Source organism: Talpa occidentalis, unplaced genomic scaffold (genome assembly GCF_014898055.3).
Source record: "Talpa occidentalis isolate TD23 unplaced genomic scaffold, MPIMG_talOcc4v2.1 talOcc4.3, whole genome shotgun sequence".
NCBI classification, from domain to species: domain Eukaryota; kingdom Metazoa; phylum Chordata; class Mammalia; order Eulipotyphla; family Talpidae; genus Talpa; species Talpa occidentalis.
The window spans coordinates 93,506,324-93,530,441 of NW_023603184.1; the positions used below are offsets into that span (position 1 = coordinate 93,506,324).

A 24,118-nucleotide genomic window follows, 5' to 3' on the forward strand; every position below is an offset into this window, starting at 1 on the left:
AATTGAAAGATACTAAGGGGAATTGGCACCTACAATAGGGGTTCCAAGGCCACTCATGCATCAAGACTCACAGTTTGGAAAGGTTACCTCCTAGATATTATGAACGTTGATGTGTTGATTTCTCCAGAGCAGCTGCTGTAAGTAGTTGATGTGAACTGAGTCATCCACTGGAATGTGAAGGTAGACTTGGCCTGGTTAGAATGCGGAAGTGGAGGGAGGTCACCGAGAGAGGCTCTGGGAGGGCTTGCTGGGCAGAGGGAGACATGGTGCATCACAGAGAGTTTGTAGTTAGCACACAAGTGAGGGAGATGAAGAAACACCCACCAGTATCCACTTGTCATCAAAATTTGTCTCCTAACACTTCCAATCACTCTGGAAGTGAAGCCCATCCAGAGTTTTGTTTTTGTTTGTGTGTGATTTTAAAGTCTGTGGTGATACAGTCTAAACACAGGACTTGAAGGAGATATTTGGAGAGTAGGGAGTTGGGGGGACCATTGGAGCGTGAGTGGGAAAGCTTGGACAAAGACAATCGGGAATAGGGATCCTGGAGACAATTTTATGTATTTACTTGTTAGGCATTATAATAGAGCCGCAGTGCCATGCAAACCACAGAAGTGAACAGTCTCATTTTTCTCATAGTCATACAAATCACAAGAAAAGTATAGAGGTGGAAAAGCACATTCCTTGCACAGAGACTCAAGAATGTAGAATGGGGGAAGGGTGAATCCTAATGCAATCAAGTACTACTTTAATATCATCAAGTGCTGAAAATATGAATCATGCAATTGTTTCAAATTAACAACTGATTTGTCTAAATGTAAGAATGAACATATATCGTTTTCATAAGGCTGCTTTTCTGTCATTTACTTCATTTTCACAAATACGCATATCCTTTTCTAACTAGATAATTTTGAAGCCTTTTTTTTTTTTTTTTTGGCTCTTGTAATCCAATTGCAGGTAAATCAGAGATATTTGCAAAGTCTAATTTAGAAGAGAAGAAGGTTTTTCCTGCATGGTATAATAATTCATTTCAATTAGTATGATGAAACAAACTGCAGAGCCACTTTTCACTGAAAATGTTGTGGCGGAGTTAAGGGAAATATTAAAGACATTTCTAGAAATACAAACAAGCTTACACATGCATTTAGTTGCCCTAAGGAAAACGAGAAGATTACAAATTATCTCATCACACTGATAAGAATGCTCTGTCCTCTTCAACAATTTAGGTGAAACAGAATCATATGTGGCTTCTTTATAGTCACTCAACGTATGATCCCAGGATATGGCCCATAAAAATATCCCTTTTATTTGCATCATTCTTCTTTAATGCACTTATCTAACAAAAAGATATAATAGTCTAGTGTGGGTTTTAATAAAAATCTGATAGATAGAAAAATATCCTTAAGAACAAATATTGCTTCCAGGAACTGAATGATATTGAATAAAACTGATATTATTAAGGGTTACCAAGAAATTTCTGATACAAGCTTAAGGGGATGTAAAATTTTGTAAATAAGAAATATAAAAAAATCAATCCATTTAAGATGGGAAGTTTTTTTGTATGTGAATGTACAAGTTTGTGGAGATTGTACAGAGGCTGTTGACTTGTGAAAAAAAAAAGAAAAAAGATGAAGGAGTAGGAAGGTAAGAGGAGCTGTAAAATTAATTAGGGTCCTATATGTTTTGGGCTGCATTTAATTTTCTTAAGGGGAAAAGAGGTCAGAAATGGAATGAAGTCAAAGAGAACTGGAATAAGATTCACAGGAAAGAGTAAAAAAACAAAATGGCCAACATGGAAAGGTTGGCAAATATCCTAGAGACAGGAAATGAACATTAAACAAAAGAGAAGGTAGTATTTCTATCCATGTTTGAAAGTTGTTAAAATTGCTATTTAAAAAGGTTACTGGAGTCGCCAGGTGTTGCTTTCATAGAATCTAATTTGGATGTATATTTAACGCATTAGAATTGTCAAGAACATAGATGTTTTGCACTGGGCAATAAAATAAATCTTTAAACCTACAGCAAAATTGTTGCTATTTACCAGCATTTACTTCCTGTTTTACCTTGGTATCTTCTCCTGAAAAGAGGAAAAAAACAACTCCTGAACCATCTCTCCTAAAGTCTTCATTATGCTAGTTACTGTTAATATATAAAACTTTACCCATAAGTGGGAAATGAAGTAAGGTCATTTCTTTCTTAAAAAGCTGCTGCCAGTCAAAATCTCTTGGGATTGATATTTTACATGCAGCATTTTATACAGGGAAAACTTGATTGCAAGGTTGGTTGATGCATCCACTGTCTTCAGCAGTAGCACTGACTGAATAATGCAAATTCTGAATTAGCATCCAAATGCTTTCCAAAGTAAAACTAAAGCAAATAATTGCTGCTTTGAATTGCCACATCTCAGGGCATCTTTTGCTTCTACAAAGCCTGATTTTCAGAAATAAATGTTGATGGATTTATAGAAGGTTAATAATCATTAAAATTAACAACAATTGTTAGGACAGTTTCTCTCCTTAAGGAGGCATTCATAATTGTGATGTATTGGTGCTCTTGTCCTCTCCCTTCCTGCATGATGCTGTGAGATTTTGAGAAAGACCATATGATGCAGCAGGATGATGCTGGGTTAGCAGACAGTGTAAACAGGCTTGTAAAACTCAAACAGGTCGCCAGCAAACCCGGTGTTGTGCCTTGAGCTTCCAGTAACACTCATATTCTCTCTTTTTTCCCCAAGCATTCTGCTAAGTTTTCCTTATATATCATTATTGCATGTAAATATTTGGACTGGCCCTTTCTGGCACTATACACCTATGTTATGCTTTTAAAACTGTGACTCGTCCTTTACCACCCACTTGTGGGAAAGACTGTTTTGCCTACATTTTTTTTTCCTCCAGTCACACGTATTCTGAATTTTTTTGGCATTGCTGCATGACAGTTCTCTCTAATTTGGCTCTGCAATGGGGTGTTACCAAGGCTTTCTTTACCCCCCTCCCTCTGAGTAAAGGAATGAGTTGGAGTATGGGCTGTGCTTTGCTTTCTTGGTGAGAGATGGGAGGGTCAGAAAGGAACCAGGTATGTTCTTTGCCAATGCATGTGGTACTACTGGCCCCACTGCCAAGAGCTAAATAGAAAGTTGGAATAGGCTACAGCTTGAATGGAATGAGGGCTCTGGTGACACACATTATGAAGACATATGCCTAAAGGTCTCCATCATTGCTGAAAGACAGCAATCTGATGGTCCAAGGGGACAAAGGGTCTTGATGTGAGGCTGTATTTGTTCCACAAATGTGCTTTTTTACCTTGTATGTTTATTGGGGGACAATGATGAGACTTGTGGGGTAAGATTAAAGGTATAGATTTCCCCTCCCTTCTACCACAATTACAAAATAGACACCCCCAAATTTGGTCATCACAAGAACCTACTAATACATATTTACAAAATGCTTGAACTATGAGTGTGCAATATATTATCTCTTTACAAATTATATACACAAAATATGTATATGTGTACATATATATGTATGTGTATATGTGTGTGTGTATATATATTTTTTTAAACCCCTTTTGTCCTTAGTGAAGCACATCAATGGCAGAAAGAACTTATCTTAAAAATCAGCAGGGTAGCACTCACTGGAATGTAATTTTACAAAAACCTGGCCATATTTCAAAAAGAGTGGGTGGATTTTTAGCGCTACAAATGTTTGTGTATTATAAAGTATTTGCCATGGTGACAAAGCTGGGAGAAACATCCCATTAGCCACAGACGGGCTACAGATTGTTCTGATTATCCATGTCCAAAACTCAGTCTGGTTACAGCTTTGTGTTAGTCTCAGTGTTTATAAGTGCTCTATTTTTTCAACATACTAACCTACAACTTAGCAAACGGGAAAGTATATAGGCATTTAATATAAAGTTACCTTTAAACATGTTCCAGGGCTTGTTCATATAATCCATGTGTAGATGAGTGTGTGTCATCATTGCATTTAAAGTGGATCAGTTTATAGTACTAAAAATAATAAGCTTTAAAAGAATGAAAGACTTATCCTGGAGAAAAAATATCCCGGAGCACTTATTAAAAATAAAAAGGGTCATGGAGACAGAATGCGAACAAGAAGCAATGAAGTGTCTGCCCTAATTTATTTGCAGGGATTTCTGACTATTGATTTCAGCTTTAAAAGTTATAGCCTCTATTTTTAAAGTGACTTTCATCACAAGTACATGGGCAGAAATGTGAATTATAAATAGCCAACAGAAAATATGCCACTGCATGTAAGAATCCACATTTTCCCTCTCCCAAACATTTGTCTGCTAAGAAAAACATGGGAAAAATTTTAATGATTCCTTTTGCCCCTATATTTGGGGAGAACGTTTTTAAGCAAATGGTGTTTTATGTAGTAGAATGAATCGCCACGTAATAAAACCTAGTATCAGACAGAGAATTTCTTTGAAATTACTCGTGGCTGCGCAAGGTAGAAAGCAGGCAGACTAAGGGGAAAGAGACAGGGGAGGAAAAAAGAGCTCTAAGGTCATATAAAGGTTAAAGAAAATAGGTCACAGAAAATTAATCCTTATCATCTGAGTAGCATTGCTGCTAAATTGAACCACAGTGGAAGTTGGAACAGTCTGAAAATTTTGTGAAGAGCCATTATATAATTAATTCTGCAAAGGTGATATCTCAAACTTTTTCTTACTTTTCTGGGTGATTTTTAGTGGAGGTGACACTGATGTTTCTTTTACACATAAACAAGGAAGAAATTCTAATTTACTTATTTATCGTTCAGTACTTCAGGGTAGGTACTATAGCAGATCATTTCACTAACCAGGACTGAGGAGAGACATTTTAATGAGGAAGTGAAATGCCTGTTAGGTATTTTGAGCCAATAAAGTTTTGCTGACTCCTTCTAAAAACTGTGCTTTCTCAATTCATTTTGAAAATTCAAAGTGCACATTTGTGCAAATTGAACAGTTGTTTCAATAAAAAATAATAAGGTTTTCATATTCCCTAAGTATGCTTATATTTAAAAGTAGGTCTACCAATATATTTTGCCATTCTCAAAGCACTAAATTAAAGAAGCTTAGTTTTGTAACAAGATACACTAAATTCATGTTTCTAGGATATTGAATAGGTTTGCATTAAACATCTCTAATGATCCTGTCTCTAATAGTCCTACCTCTAAGATTAGTCTGTTTCAAGATCTGATTCTAATACCAGTTATGTTTGTTTTTGCCAATGAACTAGTTAGTTAAGTCTGGGAATATACATTGAAGACCATCACATGGGCAGTCTGAGTTTCTAAGTCTGCTAAGCATTTCAGTGGCCAAGAAGTCAGAAATGGGGCACAGACATCTGGGCCAGTACTTTATTTAACATTTTGCATCATCATTTGTTTCTAGAATGTTTGCCTCAGAGCTCACAGTTGACATTTTCCAAAATACAGCCTGGACCACTGCCTTTCAAACTTGAACTGAGATGTTGACTGGGGCTTTCTCAATCACATTTTGCTCATGACTAAATAAACCTAGACATAAAAGGCTATATTCCTGCCACATCTCTTATAATGGCAAATTTTCATATTTAAAGAATGCCTGGCACATATTTGTGTTTCAATGGAGGTCTACACATCTGTTACTTATTTTGGAGCAACAGCTATCACATATGCGAAAGCCTTTTTGCATAAATTACTGCATTTCAAACTGAAATTACATATAAAGGACTTCATTCTTTAAAAGAAAATTCTTTACAGAGTTATCACAAAAGGATCATGTGGGTTCCCCACAAAGGAGCCAGGCATCACACTGTGTGTGCATAAATGTGTGATCAGTTCCCAGAGTCATGGCTATAATAATAGCATGCATGTTTTCTTTATTTGACAGCACAGATGCAGAGCAACATCCATTGAGGGTATAGATAAACAAATGCTTCCTATTTGTCATACAACTGGGGGTCTAGGACTTATGTAGCTTCTTATATAGAAAGTGTATTGAGACCCACTTAGTTCTACAACTGCTCTTCCAAGACCCAATAAGCATCAGCTGGAAAATACTTGCAAGAACTCTCTCCTGCATTTGTATTTCCTGTCACCAGCTTCCTTACCCCACCTTCCTTCCTACCTGATCAGTTGAGTACTATAGGCAATCATCAAAAAAAATTCAAGGGAAAATTTTAAAACCCTGGAGAGAATAGTGCCAGAGGTCTGTTTCCATTCCTTCCTCTACTCCCATGGAAAGAGGAGCAAGAAATCTGATTGAAGACAGTCCACACTCCTCCCTGCGCCTTTGATGCTCCTGGACCCAACTGTTCACAAACAGCCCATTTGTTCCTTTTTGCTTCCTAGGCCTTGTCTCCTCTAACCAGAGCCTCTGCTCTGCCTTCTTCCAGGCAAAGTCCATTCAGAAGAAGTAATGTCTACTAGCCGTAGGTTTGTACCATATCCAATCAATACTAGTAAAACAGGTTATTTTTGATCTTAACTGCCCCCTTTTATCTGTTTACCTAGCCCACAATTCAGAGAGAAGAGGTAAGTTGTCTGGGATCTTGCAAATGCTAACTGCCCTTTATAGCAATTTTCTTCCTATTTTTTAATTAATTAATATATTTTTACATCATTTTTCATTTTTGCACAATTTTTGCACATTTTTGCACATTTTTGCACATTTTCATCTTGGTTATAGATCCCATACAATTCCCCCCTATCTTCCTGTGTTTTAATGTGTGCTTGGCCATATAACTTCTTGTGAGACTAACATAAAATTGACAGCGAAGACCTACTTTTTTCATCTTTATAACCTCTGAGCTAACACAGAGCAAAATATTTGATTAATGTTATTAGTATTCATCAATCAATGGCACTAGCATCAAATAAAACAATAATAAAATGATAACCTGGTTCTAAAGACTTTGCTCAAGCAATTACATCAGCTGTATTAATAGGTATAAAATCATCATCTGGAAGAAGGTGCAGATGTTTGACTGATTTAATGTAATGAATGTTGGCAGTACTGATGTATAGGGGAGAGTCACCCCTCTTACTACTGCCCTCCCACCCAATTCTGTGCTACCACACACACTATTCAAATTTATAGAGTGCCTTGCTTTTCAACTAGCCACTGTGGAGTAAATAATAAAGTAAATAATAAAGTATTGTATGTATAAATATGTCCTAGATGAGGATTCTCCAGTCTGTTCCTGAAAAATATACTTTATGTCCTTAAAGTGTTTTCAACTATTCAGAATCCAAGCACTGAGCTGGGAGATGCCTGCCTCACAAAAAGATGGGCAGACCCACCGACCTAGATGATGTAGACCTGTGCAAGCATTCACAATCCTCATGGAGTTTTCTGAAGTTATAACACACAAATTTGAAAATATTCTTGACACAAAGTTCAAGTCAAGCTAGATGTCTTTCCCATAAGTATGTGACTTTATGTATGGGCCATTTCAAGCAAGTTGTTCTTAGTAAGAAGCATTAAATAGTCATAACCGAACTAGAAAACTTAATTTTAGAGTCACTCAAAGACAAACAGGAGAGTGGCTCACATGAAGAGAACCAAACCAATATGGATCATAATCTCCAGTGAGAAGTCTGAGCAACTATGAATGAGTAATTCCCCCCACAACTATAAATAAGCAATGCCCCCCTTTTTTTTTTGCTTAACTACCCATGGATGAATCTCCATCTCTTTTTTTTGTTGTTATTTTATCATTGTTTTCATTGTTTCTGAAAACAATTGCTCATAGTCCAGCCCTTTATTACTATACATACCTGTGGTACTAATATTATCTCTCAGATATTTAGAGCTATCAGCAATTAATTTTTTGTTAGACTACTAAATAAACCTAAAACTCATTAAATAGCAGCAATACTTTCCTTTGTGAATTCTGACCCGTTAACTTGACAAAAACCACTAACGTAATCCTTTAATCTACTAAACCTAATCTCTTCAAATAGTTTGTCTTTAGTCCTCTGATTAATTAGAAACAAGAATGGATTTAGTTATATAGTTTGTAGATGGAATAAAATATTGGGAGAACAATATGTATATCTGGATCCAGAGAGCATACACACACACATACACACACACACACACCCCAGAGAAATATACACACACACACACACACACACACACACATATATATATATACCATAAATAAAACAGGACAAAGAAAGTTCTCCTTTCAGAGAAGGTAGGGGAATGGATGTGATCATAGGAAAAGTAATAGAATAAAAGGTTTTGGAGACCATGAGGAAGATAAATGAGGGGTTTGGGTGGAGAGAAGATGGGATATACTGTAAGTGACAAGAGAGAGAAAATTCTGGGAATGTGACCTGTTATTAATGGGGAGAGTATGTAGTGATTGACACTGGTTCCTAATAAAACAAACTGTAGATTATTTCTGCTGTAGCAGACTTTCCTTCTAGGTACCTCTATGGTAATATGAGATAGAACTTTAACTGGGGGGGGATAAATAAGTCAAAGTCTTTGATTTTTTAAAATAAGATGTTCTTTTTGCTACCTGGTGTTGAAAGCAGATGCATCTGCTTCACTATAAAATAGATCTCCACTCTAAACACTTATCAGAGAGCTTAATCTGGCCCATTGTGTGCAATTTTATTGTATTTTATTATTGAATTCTTCTTAGGAGTAAGTAGGGTATAAATTATAAATAACAAAAACTTAAAAAAAAAAAAACCATCCTGCTCTAGGGTTGACAATTAGACATCCCAGGATCAAAAATAAAAATAATCCTTGTACATTCTTTGCTTTGTTTAAGAAGGTCAGAAACTGTTGTACATTTTAGAGAGATTTTCATCCACTTAAAATATAAAGGTGTCGGCATGAAAAAGAGCCAGCTCCAGTTATCTGGAAAACATTTATGTGGAACACCTCACTCCCCACAATATCAACCAAATGATGTGTTGTCATAACAAGCAATGATGCATAACATCAAAGAAAACTGGACCTACCACGTTTCCTCACACCTCTGCTGCCATTCCCAGAGACCACCTATTCTTTCTTTACCATTGCTCTAAGAGCTGGATCAGATATCCAGACTACCCCTGACAATGGAGTTGAAAATATTTTGGTTTTTGAATCTTCATTGGAAATTAATTCATGGCAAAAGAGAAGGAAGTAATGATGGGAAAAGCATCAGCCCACCATGACATTATTTTATATAAGTGTGCTTACATTTTAAATAGATAGCAAAGCATTCTTAGAGAAGAGATTGTATCTTTGTATTACAGTGTTACTGAACTTAACATCCAATGTCTTTTTGTCAGTCACAGGAAAGAAGGGAGCGGGTTGGGTTGCTCTCCACTGACCTCTCAGGCATTATTCAGAATTCTGGCCACATCATGCAAATATTTAATCAGTCCCTGAAAATTGTCAGCAAGAGGCAGTTAGAGGCAGTATTCTTCATTTATTACTGGCGTTGCTCTAACAGCACTGAAGAAATATAGAAGGGCACAGTAATCCCCTGTCCTTCAGCTAGACAACTGGGAATTCTCACTCCATCAGCAAAATATGTCTGCCAAAATCAAGATATAAGGTCTTGAAGACCATTTCATTTGAGAAAACATGAAAAAGGGCTAACTGAGGGCATAAAGTCTTGAAATAAAAAGTTATTTTTGATCAGGGGTATTGGGGGGGGCAGGGGTGGCAATTGACCAGAGAAGACAATTTTTAAGCCCATGGTATATGAATAAATAACTCAAGAAAGCATTTTAATATGGATTCCAGGCAAAAACAACACTGCTGCAATAGTGAATTTTTATGCAAGAGTCAAAAATAATTCCGTTAAACAACAGATTTTGAGAGACAAATTGCCACATATTTAGGTATAAAGGAAGAGGATTTGTGTTGGCAATTCAAATGAAAAGGGGGACAGAGACCAAACATCCAGAGAGCAGCAAGACCATGGCATCCGAGCCAGCGGGCCTGCAGATCAAGCTTGCTGTCCACTTCTTAAGAGTAGGCCACCAGAAATTAAGGACCTTGGTAACTAATTGGGAAGTCTAGATTAGTCCATAGCTCTTGGGGTTCTTATCCAAGATTGACTCATGGAAGATCCAGAAAGCAGAAGGTGACTTACAAGGGGTGTTTGCTACACACTGGGTTGTAAATGTTCTAAATGTCCCTTTTCTAATGGTTATATAATAAGACTCCTCAACATCAACTTCTTAATATTTTTTCTAGACTGTCCAGGATACTTTTTCCAGACCACCATGGAAACTATGAGAGAAAATACAGAGATCCAGGTCCCAATTCCCAGGACCCCTGATGATCATGGCCATCTTACAGGTTTGGACAAAGGCTCTAGGCAACCATGTCCTATGGGGAATGGAGGGGGAGGATAAGGCTGTGTAAAAAAATAGAATCTTGCAATCCACAGAGTCCTGTTGACTAGACACCTACAAATTTAGAAAAACAGTTAAGAATAAGGAGAACATATAAACTCCTTTACCTAGGACAGTACCAGTTTATTGCTACTGTACCAGAATCATTGTAAATAACGTTTCCTTACTCTTAAATATCCCAGTTTGGTTTCTGTGCTCTCTGGGTGCCCTTTCAAAGACACCATTTATAAATATGATCTGACTGAAAAAAAAAATCATTTCTCAAAATGCAGTACAGAAACTAAAATAGAGGTTCTGCTCAGTGAAGAACCAATTGTGATAAATTGACAATAAAAGGTAGAATATGAGAAAAGTGCTAACCCTTTTAAAATTGCTGTCTTAATTTCTTCATCTTTGCGTGGACAGGAGTGGTTGGCAGAAGAGATCTTAGCACATGTGCCTGTGAAATTACTATTAATATATCTTAAGGACCTCCCTGGTGGTGCAAGGGGTTAATGTCAGCATTATGATGCTGTCCACAACTACTGCAGCACAAGTTCAATCCCCAGCCAAAGAGGTGACCCACATGGCGCAGCAGACCTCTCCTGTCTCTCCTGCTGCTCTCATCAGCGGTGTATTTCAGTAGACCCACCTGTTCCCCCCACTCTGTCTCTGGTGTATCCTCTCACCCTCCACACCTCTGGCCAGCACACCAGCTCTTGTATGCATAAATAAATCTTTAAAAAATATATATATATATTTTTTATATACACATATACATATATCTTAAAAGGCCTTTGGTCCCTAAGATTTCACATGAAGTGGTATTATTACAACATCTGCTTTAAAAGGCTCAAAAAGCAATAACATAGATTCATTTGAAAAGTCTATGAGCAAAGGGATAGTCAGTAAATGGGGGTAAATTTCTGAATGACCATCTCTTCTGCCTGAGGAACAATGTAGAACTGACCTGCGTAGGACTTAACACGCACACACACACACACACACACACGCACACACACTGAAGCCAAAAGCCAAAACCCAACATGTATTTCAGGCCACAATGAGAACTCAAAGTTTTGTTTTGTGCTTTTGTGCCTTAATTGAGGGAGTGGCAGCAGTTTGGGCCAGCATTTTCGTGTTAGAAAACTGACAAGAGAGAGAAACCCTAACAGCTTTTCATCTTCACAGAGAACACCTTGCTTTACCTTTGAGCGTGGGCTAAACTAATTGTCCCACCAGATCAATGTGGGTTTGGAGAGTCAGGGGTGGTGCTTTAGTGTCTGGGAGCTGCACAGGGACCCCGCTCCTTGAAGCTGAGCGCGCAGTGATCAGCCTTTGGCTGTTTCAGTCTCGTGCTGGGATCTCTTTAACATCCCCTGGCCATTCTGTAAATCACAGCCAGCAGGGAAGCCACTTCACAACACTCATTTTATCTCTCTTTTTTTGTCTAGAGCTGAAAAATGCATGAAAACCTGCAAACTATACCATAAGGAGACTGAAAACGATGGTGATTTTGTTCCTCTTCATTCAAGAGGTAGGGCCCAGAAAGGGTAACCAGAGAGTGGAAGGTGGGAGGCCCCATTTATTTTCTTGTAATGGCTCCAGCCTAAGTTGCCTTTTATCCACTTAGGCCCACACGACAAGTTCACTCTGGAAATCTCTTCAGCTTGGCTGCGTGCAGATGTAATCGGACCTGCTCTGGGCAGTCCTAATTGCAAACACATTTCTCTCCCTCCATGGCCATTCCTAAGCAGGCGGTGGTCAGAGCCTTGCCAGAGTTTTCTGGCATCTTTCTCTTGCTTTGTTTCCAAATCTGCATTTTTCTATGAGAAAAGATGTACGAGAGATTGTAAACAGGATAATTATATGGCAATATGATTTCCAATGCAGGCTTTCCTTGTGGATTATTTCAAATATGTAGGGGTTTGTTTGGGTGAGTTTTTTTTCTCCTCTGCTTGTGAGTCAGGGAGATAAAATGTTTGTTTTGAAAGCACAAATATATGGATCATCTAGAAACCTCCAATGGTGTTGTTTAAGACAATTTAAAGAAGGATTATTGGGAGGTAAGCAAAGGCACAGAAATCTCTGGCATCCAGCTCTCATCGCCGTGGACTGGCCTGGATGTTGTGTCTCCCCGTTTCTAGAGCAGCATAGAGATGGGGGAAATACACCCAGATAGCTGCAAGTACAGAATCTTACCAAGCTACAAAGTTATCCTCTCTTGTTTTAGTGTTTGGTGGGGAGGGGAGGAGTTGAATATGATTCTTTTGAAAGGACACATCCTCCTGTCCTGTCCCTGTGCTTTCACTAAATTTTCTACTGCACTTTATAAAATCAGATTCTAAATTATGATTCTGAGTCTAAACATGGATGGGATAATATCCATCCATGCTCAGCCTTCGAGTTGCATAGATAGGCATAACATGGTTATTTACTTTGGTCCATAAAATCATATGATTTGTGGGAGTTTGAGCTAAGGGGCTCATCGGGGCTCCCACCGCTAGCACAACTCCAGGCTGCACCGGGCACATGGATTTCTGGTGTGGTCAGTGCCCCTGCAGCTCTACAGCAGAGAAGCCCTGGAACATTTTTTTGTTTGTTGGTTTTTTTCCATTGATGGTTTTTCTTTTGTGCCTTACACACTTCCTGGAATATATTAGGTACTCAATAAATTTGTTTGAAAAACTTGTTAGCCTGTCACCAGAAGATTGAGCTTGTTAATAATTAAAGACCCTCTGCAAAAAAAAAACTGTTGATTTATAGCCCAATGGTCAGGGATGCTGGGATGAAGAATATACCATCTTGCTCTCAGGTTACATTTTAATGAGAAAAACCTACCTATAGGTGTTGCATGAACAGAACATTCACTGGGAAACCCCAGGAAGGTCGGGACAGGTTTCACATTAGATGATGATCTTGGCAAACAATCCCAATGTCTGATCTTTATCAGATTTTTAATTTTCAGGAACAGGGAGACCCTAAAACATTGGATCATAAGGTCTACGCCAGGTATATTAGAATCTAGTCTGGTGTGAATCATAGAGACTACCATAATCTTCTTAAATATCTTGTTCAAATGTAGCAAATTCTCTTTCTGAGGAATTTGTCCTTTGTTATATTGGGAAGACAGTCTCATGCGAGAGTCAGGTTAGGCTGATGCTTATTAACTGAGTGGTTCTGAGAACATTACTGGTTCTGTCTGATGATCTCTTAGCTATTTAATAGGGATCGTACATGTCAAATGACTGTAAATTCCATCTTTCCTCACCTGAATGTAAACTTTTCTGTTACTGTCCCTCACCTGAATGTAGACTTTGCATGTGAAAGATTTTATAAATAACTATGTAATGTAGAGAATGGTTATTAGCCATAGCATATAAGCAAATGCTGCAAAGATTTTTTTAGATGTCTAATAATTTGCCTCTTAATATACTTGAACCTAAACAATAGCAATACAGTTTTTCAAGTCCTTCCTGAAGGGGAAATGGAGTAAAACTTAAAAACATCAACCTGGAATATCATTATCACTTCCAAATGAGAATCATAGTACTATAAATGACCCACCTCAACAAATATTAACTGACAATGTAATTTTTGTCACCTGCAGTATTTTTTAGGCACTCCATTTATAATGTTAGTAAGGCAAAAATAGTCTTTCAGAGATTATTTTACAACTCAAATATATATTAATAGTTTATTTTCTTATGATTTCTAATTATATATTTATTTTAAGTTATTGATTACACTGTCTAATTTCATTCAAGAAACAATTAAAAACTTGCCAAAAAAGAATTTCAGGAAAGTTTATTTGAAGGCAACACTTGAATGATGTTCAGCAATCTCTATTATCCACATAACTAGAGGCAAAAAGAAAACTCCAATCAATGACATTTTACTTGATCCTCAAGATTCACTTAATAGCAATTCAGTTGAATTTACTTCAACTTTCTTCCTAGAAGACTTTCCTCATGGCTGTTAAGTAACAAATTCCCTTTCTTAGGCTGCTGGTTATATTAATAATTATCATCAATATGCCCCTTACCCCAATAAAAAGGAATAGGAACAGAATTTAGAGCTTTATGTAATTAGACCCTGACTAATACATTGACTCAATAGCTCAGCTATGACTAACTCTATAGTTCATCCTAGATTATCTATCCACCAGTAATACATAAAACAATAATTATAGTGTTTATTGTGTGACATCTGCTTTAGTAGGTACTAAGAAACGAAGATGAATAAGATTAACTTCCCTGAAGACATTATCTTTCACTACTGTATTTACCCTCATCAGCTAATGTAGTATCTAGTATGTGTTGAGGCTCAAGAAATGCTTGTTGAGAAAATAAACAAATGATAACATGGATCTTTCCACATTGCCACAAAATAGGTGGGGAAATTGACATGGACACCATTAATTAAGTACTCCACTGCCCATGAGCCACCCTTTTCATGATCTCCAAGCTCCCTTCAGCCACCTTTCAAAGGTTTCCTTTTTATTTACAGATTAAATGGAGACGATTTAAAGCTCAGGGTCAGACTGAAAGATTTAAAGAAGATTTAAAGATTTCTGACAATTTATCAATATTTATCGTTAGTCTTTGGTTTATCAAGTATTAGTTGTCATGTAAGTACTTGCTATGGAGAATTAAATGACATTATTTAGAAACCCTAGCCCACAGTTTGTGAATTTTCAATATTCCTTTTTTCCTTCCTCTCACTTCCTCTCCCAGCCTTCATTAGCCATTCCAGGATCATTGCCTTGCTATTCCCTCTAAACCAGTGTTTCTCTACCATGGCTGACTTCAGGGACTCTCAAGCCAGCCCAGGCCTATTCAGCTAGAATCCCCTGAGTGGGTCTAAAAACCCAAAGGAGGCTCACTCAATCTCACCTCAGTTGATTGACAGTCAGCTAGGTTTGGGAACCACTCTGCTTCCCAAACTCAACTTGCATCAGAGTCACCTGGAGAGCTTAAAACAATGATTGCTGAGTCCCACCCTCATAGTCACTTAGTGGAGCCTAAGAATTTGCATTTCTGACAAGTTCCCAGGTGAGGCAGAGGCTTCTGATACAGGGACCACACCCTGAGCTCTTGTTTTATTCCTTAAAGTGTGATCTGCTGACCAACAGCATCAGCATCACTGGGAAGCACCTTAAAATACCAAATCTCATGCCCTATCCCAATGACACATTGAATTTGAGAAGCACAGATTTCAGGAAATGCTTCATAAAAAGAGCTGTTAGAATGCAGGCCTCTGGGTTCCATACACTAGAGACTCTGACCGACTCTGGTAATATGAATTTTAATAAGCTGCCCCATGTCATTTGGATACATGCAATTCCTGAACCACACTGGAAAAACACTGCTGAATAGGTTTGCCACAGAGGATTGTTAACCACAGAATCGATAATAGTGCTGGCTGCTGAGTACGTGACAGTGACCCTGAGCAGTCTTGCTAGTAGGCTTGCTATAGCAAGGGTCCTACCAACAGGCAATCACATTACACTTATTTTTTCTGGGTATCAGTCAAAGACATTATGTGTGCTTCCCAGCAATCTAATCATGACTTGTTAGAATAAGATAAGGACTGAAATGGATTCATTTTGAAGACAGATGCCAAGTGTACAGAAGAATGTCTGAAATCATTACTTACGTCCATTAGTTGAGGCTGTTTTGATTGTTAGTAACAGAAAGCCACCCTATCATACTCACAATATGAAAAGGTGAGTTTTCTGCAATGATACATGGTTTCTTATAAATACAAGGGAAGAAGGTATAGTTCAATCTCATTACTTGATAGTCCAGAATTGACATTATTCACTGAGACAAACTGTATTTTTCCTAAATGATTACAACAATATTATACATTTATATGTTCTTTCTGGACCATGTCAGTCCTACACCAGGAACTGGAGTTTATGTCCCCTTCTTTTGAAACATGTGACTACCTCAATGACTAGTGGGCCATAATGGAAGAGTACTCAGTGACTTGCAAAGCAAAGTTAGATCATGAAAGATGTTACAGTTTCCATATAGCTCTTTCTCCTGGAATTTGCACCTTTAACTCTGACCATCAGCATAAGAAGTCCAACTGTACTGAAACTGCCATGCAGGAGGAACCACCTAGAAAAGCTACATAGAGACAGAAATAAATGCCCAAGGAGCCCCATCTGTTTCTATGGCCAGATGTTTGACTCTTCCCAGCCCAGAAAGTAGACATTTGAGTAAGGAATTTTTCCAGATGATTCCAAGGATACTGTCTGACTGCAACCACATGAGAGACTCCCAGGAGAAACACTGAGCTAACTCCAGAAATGTGAGACATAATAAAATTGTTGTTGCTTTATATCACTATGCAACACTAGTAACTGGAATACGATCACTAGTTGTCTAGACCTTTGTGACTTTGCATCTCTGTTTCTCTCTGCACATCTGGTTTATTCTTTCTGTACATACCAGGCTCATGCATTCGTTCATATACTTAGACTAGTATAGCTGTTCAATCATACTACATGCCCTACAAAAGTGCTTCTTAAGATTTCATGTACATCAGGATCACCTGGAGACTGTTAAAATTCAGATTCTTATTCAATAGTTTTGAGGTGGTACCTGAGAGTCTGCATTTCTAGCAAGTTCTCAGGTGATACCGTTATTGTCTGTGGCCTACTAATCTTAACTTTACCATTTATGTTGTCTTCCTTTTTTTTTTTTAAAGATTTATTGCTTTATTTATACAAGCACTGGGTACAGTCAGAAGTGTGGGAGGGTGAGAATTCACCAGAGCCAGAGCAGGGAGCAGAACAGGCAGACGGACGAAGTACACTGCTGAGGGGAGCAGAGGGCAGCAGGAGAGGTCTGCATGCCTTGTGGGACCCTCGCCGGTGGCCGGGGAGTGAACCGGCACTGCAGAGGCTGCGGGTAGCTTCACAACCCAGCACTCAACCGCTGCGCCACTGGGGAGACCCTATGTTGTCTTTCATTCATTATTATCTTGAGTCATTTCTAAGTGTGTTGTAGATTTCATGAAAGTTCACCACTAGATCCTTCAGCATGACTCATTTTCCTAACAGTAAAGTTATACTATATGCCAGAAACTTAATTTATAAAAGTCTTATCTAAAATATAATACATATTCATATTTCCTCATTTGTCTTGAAAGTATCTTTCAGAGAAGTATTTTCTACCTTTTATTCAAGATTCAATCAATAATCTTGAGTCTTTGATATCCTATACTCTAAAGCATTCACTCCCTTTTCTTGAAATACTTTCTATTATAGTGACCCTCTCAGACAGACCAGGCCAGTTGTCTAATAAAACATTCCATGATCTGGATTTGACTGCTTCCTCATGAATATATTCAAGCAACACATTTTTATCAAGACTAGTTCATAACTGATATTATGTATTTCACATCACAACACATCAGGAAACTTGTGATATCACTTTGCCTTTCTTTGGTGATACTAGGTTAGGTCACTTAGTTATGGAGTGCCTTTTACGTTCTTTTTTTAAGTGCAAAGAGTTTTTTTAGAAGAGACCCCAATAACTTCCCCTCTCGTCTTCTTGGCCAGAACAGATCACATAGTCACCACTAACTCACAAGAAAAGTATCTTGTGATCAGTTCAGACTAATAAGCACTCCATCCCAGGGGTTGGCAACAACTGAGTCTCCCTGGGAGTGAGGGTTTGTCAACCTGTGGAGGAGCTGATGAGCCAAAGAAGTCATTAGCAGGGAGAATAGCATTTGGGTAGACAACCAAAAGTGTTTGCCATGCTTAATACTACAGAGCTAGTTAGAGGGAAAACTGCTCTCTGATTCTTATTCCAACACAGCATGTTGCCTTCTAAGAGATTAAGGACTTATTGCTCATAAAATACTTTATAGGCCTCCTGTGAGAAATCCAATATTTACTTGTCCTATAAGGTGAAAACAGAAATTTTGTTTCTTATTTTCTTTTCAGTTTTTCTCAGTCCATGATTGTTCACAGTGTGATAATTATATAGCTACATATATATTCTGCCACCCTCCCCACCAAACAATTTTCCCTTACAAAATGTGCCAATAAGTTACAGACAGAATAAGTTCATGGAATGTAAATAGCATAATTTCCACTCTATTATTCTTTTCAAAAGTTCTAGAGATGAAAAAAATCAAAAGGAGTTATAATTCTATCAAGAAACCAAAATTGTGGATGTTTTTAAATGTATCAGGACTATTAATAACAGTCACCCAAACCTCTGGCACCTACAGAATTGGGTTGAGTATTTGCAAAATATAGTTTTCTTGAGATAATTCTAGCACTTTGGAATCTTGTTCCAGCTGGAAACTAGATATGAATAATATTAAGTGGATTCTGAATCTCAGAAAGGATTTGGTTTAGTTCTGAAAATCAAATGTAGTGCCTTGGGGCTGGATACAGGGCCACTGGTACTGCCCACAAGTGTGATACTTTTCTCCCGGCTATAGTAATCTATTGCTCTGTACCTTCAGAAAAAGTAGGGTATACAACTCTGCATCCTGGGATTTAAAGAGTTCAAAGGCAAAACTTTTTACTAGTTTTACAGTTTCTAAATATTTTACCATTTAAGTCTCACCCCACTTTTAGCAAGGATCTCTACCCAATCCATCTTCACTAGGTCAAAGCTATTTCCCCCCTTTAAATGTACACAAGTGTGCCCTAAATTGACTCTGTATAGACCTAAATCATAGTTACCCCCACAGCATCAAATAATACTTTAGCAATGGAACTTTAGTTTCCACTGAAATCTAAGTGACAGAGGCCTACATAGTCATGTGGAGAATGGAGCTTAGATGAAGAAGAGAACAGGTGTATAGAGGGAGGGCAAAGGAAAGGATATTGAAGGCAGTGTGGCCGTCTTTACCTTCTTCAAATTTCTGCCAAAACCAAGTTCCCATTTTCAGAACTCACAACCCTTTCTGTTTTCTACAACCACTGACCACAACCTTCACTGACCTTCTTTTTTTGCTGTAACTTTGACACTAATAGGCTGGTGTTGCAATTTATCTAAGTTTGTTTCACCCTGAAACAAAACAATACAAAACAAAACAAAAACAGGACATGAATAAATACCACAGAGAACTATGGGATTATTTTTGTATGGGCACCAAAGAAGATTTCTACATAGATTTGTCATCTCTCACATACAATGAATGAGTTTTTAAGATGTGGAAAGATTTCTCAAAACTATTATCCTAGCTATTTTGTTTGTTGGCATTTACCCACATCCCCCAAGGGAGTTAGATGTGAAAAAACAATATTTGACCATGTAGCTATAGTTACAGGCCATGGGCAGCCAAGGGAGCAGAAATTTAAAGATGGATGTAATATGCAACTTCGCCCTGATTCTGTCTCCCTGGATAAACTCTGCTCACCACTTAAATCTAAGTGTTCCTAGTCCTAGATAATTGACAGGCCGTGGGAGAAGGTAAAAATCAAGTGAAAAATGAACACTGAATAGAAAAGTGCCTCCTTTCCTAGAAAAATTCCATTTTATTGTGGAATGATGAAAATGTTCCATTCCTTTGTTTAGATAAATTTCAATAAAATTTATGCTGATCTCTCCACAGGGAGAAAAAAACTATTTCTTTGAAAGCCATTGACACAAAAAGACTCAAGTTCAATTTGGTTTTATCCTGAAGGTTTGAAGTAAAGCAATTCTTTGTAAGAATTTATAAATAAGATATTCATTAATTATGCTTCATAATATCATTTTTGAAGTAAATGCTACTGAATTCATTTAACCAGTGATGAGTTTCCAGCAGAGAAATTGAGCAATTAGAATTGTTCTATAAAGTACTTAAGAGTCTAGAAAAGGAATCCAGGAGTCTCCAATGCTCCATTCTCCATGTTAATTTACTCTCAGATTTGGAATTGAACGATCAGCATATAATTGCAGTAGGAAGGGAATTCTGCAGTGACCCAGATAGAACTGTAAGTGCAACCTGCACAAACTGCTTAAAGCATCACGTTTCCTATTTGGAGCAGACATCCAATACATGTCTCATTTTGAAGAAAAGGCTTCTGGGAAGGCCACGAGTACATTCACAGTCCTTTCAGAGAGCTGAACATCTGCTCTATCTGATTCTCCAGTTCTGAGGCAACACCAAGACCCCCAAGTCAATGCTGCTGGTAAAAATTTCTGATATTAATAGCTCCAAGTCTTCTTGGATATCAAAGGCTTTTCCTCAAGATCAGCCTAGCAATCTCACTCTCTGATTCCTCTTTCCATACCTTACCAATATCCATTCATGTCAACTCACAGTTGGTCCCAAAACCTAGTTTTTATGTTGCCACATCCCCTTTCCATTTTATTCAGAATCTGATTAAAGTGCTTTGTAATTTCTACCTCCAGTACTCCTTCCTTCTTGTCTGTCCTTCTATCTATTGCAAAGATTTCTGTCATTTTGTTATAAAAAGAACCTTCACTGCTTGCCCATCACCCTCTGATTGAAGTCGTTTTTTCCCTCTAGGATTCTTTTAAAAAATATTTTTATTAATTTAGCATTACAGGATGTAAATTCTAGGTGTGCATCATTATAAATCAACATCTTTACTAAAAGATTCTGAAAGTAGAATCAGCATAAAATGGCCACTGGCTGAATAAAAGGCTAAGAAAGATTAAGAAGGGGAAAGTGGCTCCAAGATTTCATAATTATGATGGTATATGGATACACAAGACGGATGCTCTTTTATTCAGTCAACAAGTATTTATTGAGCATATACTGTGTGCCCAGAGCTAGGCAAAAAATTAGAGATACAGTAGCAAGTGAAAAAATAGAGTTCTGCCTTGAGGAAGCTGCCAATGTAAAGGAAGAGCTAAACACACAGAAATAGAGACACTGATTGATGCTGGCTCATGATTACAGAGAGATCCCAAGGAAGGAATAGTAAACTCACTGTTAGATGGGAGACCACATGTAAGCGCCAGCCATATCTCATCATATGCACAACAACAGAGAAGTTCGCCTACTCTAGAACATTTCTCTCCCACTCCTTGGGTGCCAACATCTCAGCCTCCATTGAAACAATACCTAAATTACATTGTATTGTCATTGCTCAAGTTTACCCAAAAAATGTTGTTTCAATTGCACCTTACCAGGTATCAGGCAATGTGACTTGTAGTGCTGGCTTGATGCAGTGCAGAAAGGTCAGCTCAGAGTCTCTAAACAAGACTAGTTCTGTTTCTCCTACTGACTGGCCAGGTGAGCTATCCAGACTTCGTCTCAATTTCCTTTTTTGTTAGAGCATAATTTATATATTTCAAATGGACAAAAAATAGTATCATTTACAGTATCTTAAGATAAATTTATTTTGAATGGGAGCTTCCTTTCCAATACTTTGAGGTGCATAAGATATATCTAGAAGACATACTACTGTGGAAAATGAAGACTGCTTAAATCTAATGGAGGGGATAGGAGAGGGTCTGTGGTTTTTCTTTCAGATCCACTGCTATAACAATGTCCTTTTGGCAGCTGAAAGAGTTTCATATTTTCTTTAGACATTATTAGGCATGGAAGCTCTTGTAGGATAACTTCGGTGCTATATGAATGCTGTCATTTTGCTAGAACTGATGTGGACCTTGGCTCCACCACTCCATTAAAACTACTACCCATATTAATTTTTGTTACAAATCTTACAAAGGAGGTAGCTTCTAGCTATTTGGGTCCACATTCCATTTTAAGACTGAATATTCAGTTTTCACAAATTGTTCTTAGAGGCCTAATTATCTAGTTAGGCCTAATTATCTTGACATGTCCATCTTGTTAGTGACATGTCAACATCATTTCCTAGACCCCAGCCAATTGTGCCATCTCCCACGCCTTTCTGGCTTTTTTTAAGTTCTTCTAGTAGTTGAAAATTGTGAGGGACTTTAGCTATAAGCCCATAGGGGCTGCCCTCTTGCAGCACTGACACTGGTCTCAGTTTTCTCATTATAAAATGGTGATTTTCTAGAAATTTACTTTTGTTGTAAAGATTAAAAATAAAGTCACCTTGCAGAACATAAAATATTATTAAATATATCTGTTTCCATCTAGACTCCTACAGAAAGCAAGTGACACACTCATATTAGAGGAGAGTTTATTTACAATGGGACTGTTTACAAAGTGCAGGCAAGGTAAGGGGAATGTTTCATTACTCAAGGAGAGAAATATCAGAGGAGCTATTGTCACATCTGAACCCAAAATGACAAAGGACATTATAGGAAATGGGAAAGAGAAAGCCCTATAAGTTGCAGAAAGCTGTCTGCAGGCAACATAGCAGAGGAAGTCCAGGAAGTAAATACCTCAGTCATGTCTTCCTTTCTGCTACTCAGTTTTCAGGGTCCATTGGCCAGAGCCAATCAGAGGCAGAGAGGGAGAGATACTACTTGATATATAGTCTATCATGGTCAGCCACTAGGGTCAGTCAATTGAGTAGAGCAATTCAAATCAACACCCATGCTTATCTATGCAACCACATTCACCTATAAGTACATGTGACACTTGAAGTCATATGCACCCACCAATATGGTATTGGAGCATCCCACAAATTCTTGAGTGTCACATGTGTGCATTTTTAGGACACTGAAAGTCAATTTCTAGGTAGGTAAATAAGTTATTTCAAGTAACTTTTAATGAGGTTGTTTTCCTTATTATGGGGCAGGGGGTGGAGATCTTGGGAGTAAAATCAGACAAACCCACCAAGAAAGAAGCCAAATGATCCTCTTTCCCAAGTGATTTGTAAATCAGGACTGTTTATAGGAGCCATGGCAGTTTTGCATTTTTGCTAGGACTCATCACTTGGTAGAGTATAAATGAACTCTGTGACCTCTCTTTGCTTCTGGTAGGACCCAGATCAGCCTGGAAAAGAGACTTTGGCCACAATGTTATGTTTCCTTATGCATTTGTTTAACCAAATAATACTTACTACACAAGGGAGCATTTTTACTTTTCTACATTGTCCTGTCACACCATAAATCATCATGTTTTCTTTATCTCTGTATCCTCAGTACCAGCACACTGAGTACTTGGTAAGTGCTCAGTAAGCGTCAGTGGCTACTATCTTATTTCTGGACGGAAAGGGACAATAAGAGCAGTTTAAACATGTGTTATAAAGTCCACTATGCATTTCTTTAAAACAAATACTTCCTTGTAGAATGAGGAAATTAAACTTTCATTTAAGACCAAACCCAATAAAAGATCAACCCAGTTTTTAAGATTCTGTGCGAGTGCAGTGTTCCTCCGGCACACTGAGTGGGTCCCAGGGAAAGAGAACCCCGCAAATCACAGTCTGTCACTCCTCAGGTTCCCACCCACTGCTTTGCACTTTATGCACTTGTTATTCAAAGTAACTGAGATTTTTTAAAAAATGACTAACTTATGAAGATAATGCCATGGTGGAAACATAGGCTTCTCTTTTTTTAAGAGTCTACCACTAATTCTCTCATATACCTGCTTTTCCCACGTGGGTGACTCAAAATTCCAAATCTTAGCAACTAGATCACATAGCTTCAACCTCTGAGTGAGTTTATTTCATTCCAGTATACACTGCCCAAGCAGCACCTGTGCCCTGCAGAAGCTAGGAAGCATATTGGGCACATCTACACAGATTCTGGGGGAACGAATCAAAGCTGTTTGTAACTTTACTGTAGCTGTAATCCCAAATATAAAATAGAACTAAAATTGCCAGGTTTGAGATAAGGAACAAGCAGATGATCCTTTCTTGGTAAGGCCTCTAAAGTGTAAAATAAAGAACAGAGTTACTCAATAATTTC

At 37.9% G+C, this 24,118-nt stretch overlaps 1 pseudogene; it reads right to left on the reverse strand.

The window, feature by feature from the left end:
- Positions 1-21,734: 21,734 nt before the first annotated feature.
- LOC119255139 (ubiquitin-conjugating enzyme E2 variant 1-like) lies at positions 21,735-22,296 on the reverse strand (annotated as a pseudogene).
- Between the last annotated feature and the right edge of the window lie 1,822 nt (positions 22,297-24,118).